The following is a 6,818-nucleotide window of genomic DNA, read 5'->3' as shown; positions in this document are numbered from 1 at the left end:
TTGGGGAGGCACAGCCTTCCCTACCCGGCCCTCCATACAGTTTTGCAGCCCAGATGTGGCCCTCGGGCCAAAACGTTTTCCCACCCCTGGGCTAAAGGCAGGTTCTGTCCATTTGCTGGTACTCTAGCAGTTCAATCCATCATAAGAGTACCTCACATTTGATTTCTTTTGAGTTTCATTCCAAAAACTTAAAGCTAAATAAACCTGAAGTTAGCCCTCATTTTTCTGCCCCAACTCAAACTAACTTCTTTCCCAAGTGGAAAATGTGGGATAAGCATGGAATGTGATTTGAGAAGGGAATGAGAACAGAGGCCAATTCCTGCTGACAGTGACACCTGTGTAGCCTTATTGACTTCAGGGAGAACAGATTTTTGCATGTAACCCCCAAGGAGATTACACAGATTCCTGGTACCCTGTCTGCTGGCCAGGGCCGCCCAGAGGATTCCGGAGGCCTGGGGTCTTTGGTGGCGGGGTTCCTTCCGCTCAGGGTCTTCACGGCACTTTGCTGAAGACATGGAATGGAAGGACTCCCCGCTGCCGAAGACCTGGGGTGGAAGAAGCAGCGGCGGGTCTTCGGCGGCGGTCCTTCACTCCAGGTGTGTTTGGCAGCACTGAAGGACCCGCCGCCAAAGTGCCACCAAAAACTATCGTGGGGGCCCTTTGGGGCCCGGGGCAAATTGCCCCACTTGCCCCCCCTCTGGGAAGCCCTGTTGCCGGCAGCTCAGGGAGACGCACACTGTCCCTGGTCTGGAGGGGGAGCAAAGGCAGACTCAGAGTTTGCCCAGCAACCAATAGGGAGTGAGCGGCCCTCCCAGGGAGTTGAGAAAAGGGGAGAAGCAATTTTGGAGTCAAGTCTGGAGCCAGCGAAGGAAAGGGCAGGACTGGCTGTGTGGGGAGCTGGGGAGTCCCAGGCCTGCATGCAGAGTTCCCCCTGAGAACAGGCCTCTAGGGACCTGACAGCAGATCCCTCAGCTGGGTTTTTCCTTCCCCACTGATGAGTCCCAATTTGTAGAGTTTGCTGGGAAACTTCCCAGCCAGGCTGAGTTCGCCCTCCAGCTTCCTAGGGGAGACCAGTCATCACATGGTCAGCTCTGCTCTGGCTGCTAGTCCAGGGAAGCTGCCTGCTGAGTGTGTGTCTGGAGGCTGGGCTAGGAGGCTACAGTTTGGATGTTAGTGTAGTTGTGTAACCTACACCTTGAGCCCTGCACCCCATTGTTGTGAGGGGAAATCCTGGGACCGACGCAGTCTGATTCCTGCCTGAGGAGGATTCCTGCCAGCAGAGAGCAGCCCCTCTGCACTGCCTGAGGAGTCCAGAGTCATCTTCGAACCTGAGGATCACTCATGGACTTTGTGAGTGCACCATCGTTTAGTTAAGTCAGGGAATTTGTTCTGGGGACCCCCTACTCCCTGAACTGTGTCCTCAAGCCAGAGAGTGAGGGTTTGAGGATTTTATAACCTGCTGCATATTACACCTGTGGAGGGATTTACCACCTTCTCCCACATGTGAATCCTTTGGGCTGTACTGGAGCCAGTCAGCCACACTGCTAAACCACTGCAGAGAAGAATTTTGTGGTTATAGGTCATCAAGGGCCTCAGCAAAGTACACGTACCAACAGGACACTAATTTTACCTTTGCTACATCAAGTCATGGGTATTTTCAGTGTGGGCACCAGTGACCCTAAAAATAGTGTTTTAGCCTGCTATGTTGTATTTGTCTCCTGTTTAATATAGTTATTGTGTTGAATATATTGTACGTGTTTGTGTTATTTCTTGGAAGTCTCCAACTATCTGGCAAGTAAGTGGGGATTACTCTGTAGTTAGAATTTTATGCCCAAGCTGCCCTGGTGACCCTGCCAGGAAGAAGCGAGGGGGGTGCAGGCACTGCCGAATAATTTCATAGAAAAAAAGAAAGAAGCTACACGCTGCTGAGTGGGTGGCAGGTTCTAAAAGAACCCAGACCTGTAAGCAGATTGGCATTAAAGGAGGTAACCAGGTGGAGAGGGGGGCGCTACATCCACAAGAATAGATTTTGGTCCCTTCTGCTTTTTCACACCTGTTATAAGCAGAATCTCATTCATTTTCCTCCCCTAAACTCTGAGCACTTTAAGAAAAAAAATAAGCAAGGCCTTCTTGATTTTACACATGCAAATGAAACAGGAACACCAGCTTTAAACAAACACCAGACCTGATGTAACAAGGGTGTTACTACAGCAGCCTTGCTTGGACTATTCTTTTGAAAGATCTTTAATAATTCTTTTAAGATGCTGCTTTTCAGTGAAGTCTTTTTGTTCAGGGGGGCAGAGAATACAAGAGGGAATTGCTCTGTTTGATCATCTCCTAGCCATTCAAAAGCTGAAAGGCTTTAAATGTGTTTAATGTTTGTACAGTGATTTTGAAGAGCTAACATAGTGCAGAAGTGCTAAATATTATGACTGGGCAACCATCTAAAGATCTGGGTCTGTTCTAGCTGTTATTGCAACCCGTAGGGGGTGGTGCATGCAGAACTCATGCTTAAAAAAACCTCATGTCAGAGCTGCTGCTCACACATTCTAGAATAGATAATACTTAGTCCTGCCATGAGTGCAGGGTTCTGGACTAGATGACCTCTCGAGGTCCCTTCCAGTCCTATGATTCTATTCTATGCTTCTAATTGTGGAAAAGCTTGGTGACAGAATGGCCTGATGTGGTGAATCACTGGAGATTAACTACACAAACTGGGTATCATCCCACAAATAATATTTGGGTTCAGTGTGAAAATGGTAATTCATTGTCCTCAGCCAGTGCAACACTGGGAGGAAGCTTTCAGAGCAAGACAGCCTAAAATGCAGTGAACCCAATGTAATTTTCCCACTACTACTTCCTCTAGTCAGTGGATTTTACACCTGAGTGGTTTTCTTTTACATAATAAAAGCTGGCTGCCTCCCAGACTGCAGTCAGAGTGAGATAGGGTATATGGTGTAGAGGCCATAGTTTAGGGGAAACACCTGTAGGGCTTGGCTTTGCACTGTGCCACGAGGAGAACTGAGGGTAGAAGCACAAGATTGAAAGAGGTGAGTAGGATGGGGAATGTTGCAGAGTTCACCCTCATGCAGATTGGCCCCCCACTACCTCGGAGGAAGGAGGCCGAAGAGAAGGACAGCGTAGCATCCCCCATTCTACCTCTTACTCAGAACTATCTGTTTGAAAGATTGAGTGTCATGAGAGTAGAATAAACTAGTTAATTTTACATAAATAAATAACATGTAAATATGTATGTAGAGAAATGTTTGATGACTTCATCATTTTTATTTGCAATATGTAATTCATACTTAGGCCCTTCCCTCCAATTAGCCTTAGGCTCCTCATAACCTTAATCTGGCCCTGTTAACCAGGTGGGGCACTGGGGAGCTAGGCCCGGTACATGTTAATTGCCCTAGATTTGGATTCTTACTGGAATCAATGGGACGTCTCCTGGAGTAAGGGGCTATTCAGGGTCAGTAAGTACATTGCGATCTGGCTCATAGTACGCCACAGTTCTGGGCTCCGCAAGCTTACAGTATCATGGCGTGCGCTGGATTAGCAGGAGTCTGAGTCAGGGCCCTGCTCTATCCTGTTTGCCCTTTTCAGAGGTGAGACTAACCTTTGGAGCTGTGGGACCATTGCCTGGCATGACCTTCCGGAGGCTCACAGCCCCATGCTGGGTGGGCCAGTGTTTGTGACCCAGTTTCCATCTCCAGAAACACACGTGTCTTATTTCTATGGATTTTCTGGACAGTTCGGGAGATTCATTTTCCATTGATGGGTCACTTCCAGTTTTCAGTAATTATGATGCATGGCTGGTCACCGAAATCCCATGGTACGGTTTCGCCTTCCAGATAGGACAACACAACATTTTTTGCTACTACTGGACAAAAATACAGGCAGTGTAGCCTAGTGGCTAGCATACTGGACTAGGACTCAGGAAACCTGGGTTGTATGCCTGGTTCTCCTACTGTAAGCCACTTCCCCTCTCTGTGCCTCAGTTTCCCCATCTGTAAAATGGGGATAAAACACTGACCTCCTCGATAAAACTCTGAAGTCTACAGATGAAAAATGCTCACTAAGAGCTAGGGGGTTTTATTATTCACTATACACTTGTGCTGCAGCTAGCTCAATGAATCCTGCCCAGGTGGAGACATTATCGCAGTAGAAATGTTTACTAAGAATCTGTGAGCAGGGACCAGTGTGCGTCAGCGAACGGAAGCCATCATAACTGGATCACAGCGCCCCACAAGACATAGAACAATACACAGCCGTTAACATTTCACTCTCCTTAGCAAAGACCCTTCAGAAACCAAACACCTCAGCTCCAACACTCAGGTTTGCTGAACCAGCCTAAGTCAGTTCACAGCAAGGTATATTTGTATCACTGAGGTCCATAAATTAGCCCTTGTACATGGTAACTGACACCCCCAACATCCTAGCAACATGGGACAGCACACTGTGAGCACAGCACTGTCATGTTCACCGCACACACACACAGATGTTAGATAAAACCATCAAATCCTCTTGCTGGAAAGCTGCAACATACCACGACTTTCTTTATTTCTCAGAATTCAGAATGACAGCACACAAGAACCCCAAAGCAGAGAGAGACAAAGCAGGCTGCTCTTTAAAACAGCGGGCACAACTCACCCCACCTTGCTTTGCAGATTTGATTCTGATCCCACCCACGCTCTTCTACAGCATCCCCTAACCTGCCAACCAGGATCAGGAAACACCTTATAAATTACAGGGACAGCCCACAGTGCCGGCACAGTTTGCAAATACTCCACATGCAGGAGGCTGCCCCTCTGGGACAGCGAGGGACCCCACTTCAGACGCACCTGCCTCCCAGACTGGATATTCACTCTGTGGTTTATCCCAGTGACAGTCGGCTTTAGGTCTCCAGTGCAGCACGAGCCATGAAACACCTCAGTCCCTGCCAGGGCTAACTCTGTCTGTCCACTCGGGGGACATGTGAACCCTCCAGCACTGAGGTCAAGGGGTCAGGAGATGGCTGGGTGGGGAGCATGATGGAGCCTCCACCAAGAAAAGGGCTTTATTGTTTGAATCCTGGCCTAAAGCCTTGCGATCACTAAGGGGTTAAAGCCGACCCCTGTTACTGATTCTAGGGGTTACAGCCTTACAAGTGTGACTCTCCACCATGGCTCCTCCTAGCCTCAGTTCTGGAAACTCAGGGAGTGGAAGCAGCTGACACACTCCCCTGTGTCTCACCCCCCCACACTCTGTCTGTCTGACTGGCTATGGTCGCACTACTCAAACCAAAGGCCACCTTGCTAGTGGGGGCCAGCGCCGGGGCCCTCTGAGGCTGATACATCCCACTGCGTGCAGCTTAGTCTGAAGTACTGCACCGCGGGGACATGTCTCTCCCGAGCCTGACTGCACTCGAAGAGCGAACAGAGGCTTTGCCCCCAGGTAAGAACCCAGCGCCCTGACTGAAAGGGGCGAGGAAGTTGGGGTGAGCTTCCCCCATCAGCAGAGGAGAGAAGTGTCTAGCTGTGGGGTTAAAGGCTCCTGCAGCTTTCCTACACACAGGCGTGCCCGGCGGTGGGGGGGAGGGAGAGGGGGGGAGCATAGCTATAAGAACACCCAGGGCATGGCAAAACAGCTCCCAAAAGTTTCTAGCAAACAAAGTGATCTGTGACCTTTGCATCCTGCCCCCCTGCCACCTCCAAGGAAGAGAACCCCCAGCAAACCCACTGAGCTCCTTCACAGCCAGGATCTGCGACTGGAGAAGGGAATGCTGATGCAGGGGATCCTGAGTGGCAGGGGATGAGCAGCACCTGCCTGCGTGCCTCTTACTCTCCTGCCTGGGCCCTTGTCTCAGCTCACCCAGTGCAAGAGAGCCCACTGGCACCTGCCAGCTCCGGCCCCTGGACGTTTGGGATCGATCACTGGGCTCCAGCAGAGAGACAAATTCTTCCCCACTCTCTGCTCAAGTTGCTCTCTGCATCCCCTGAGCCAGGCAGCAATCCTAGCTGCACACACTGAGCGAGCAGGTCTAGGGAGAGGAGGGGGAGCAAAGTCTGCTCCTCTCACTTAGCTCAGCTTCGTTCCCTAAGGACACATGATTAATCTGCAGAAATGGCTTTGCTTTCTCGCTGCCACCGGAGAAATCTGCAAGCTGCTGCCTTTGTGTACACTTTGCAAGCGCACCCGCCCTCCTTCGTCACCTCCCAGGGCTTCAGCTGTCCCGTGCCGCTTCCAGCCCTGCCAGGACTCATCCCCTGGGAAGCTAGCTAGGCTAGAGCTAGACGGACACATGCCACCACTGCTCCTTCAGAGGTGAGGGGAAGGATGCTTTTCCAAGCCGCTCTGGGAGCTCGACTCTGGCTAGTGCTGGTGATACCATGATACTGTGGCTTGAAAGCCAGACATAAACCTGCCCTTTCACAAGGCTCCAGCACCACCCCATGCCCTAGAGACGTGTGTGATTGACCGGCTCCCACCTTCATCCTGGGCTGACTCAGACTTCAGGCCTAGCTGCTTGCAGACTCCATCCCCACCGTTGTGCTTTGGCTTGACCACATCTCGCTTTGAGCACAGGACCATGTCCCGATTTCAGCAGAAACCACCGTGCACCTGACTGGCCAGCTGGGCTCTCGCCCTGAGGCTGCGAGAGGGAAGGCCAGCTAGACTTGATACACTGCAGGGGTCGGAAAAGAGCCAGAAGAATGATTTAAAGGGTTAGAAAACCTGCCTTATAGTGCTAGATTCAAGGAGCAAAATCCATTTAGATTAAAGAGAAGGTGAAGGGGTGACTAGATCACAGTCTGTCAGTATCTCCATGGGGAACA

The sequence above is a fragment of the Lepidochelys olivacea genome (genome assembly GCF_965140295.1).
Source record: "Lepidochelys olivacea isolate rLepOli2 genome assembly, chromosome: 9".
NCBI lineage: Eukaryota > Metazoa > Chordata > Testudines > Cheloniidae > Lepidochelys > Lepidochelys olivacea.
Note: the sequence above shows the minus strand (reverse complement) of the source record.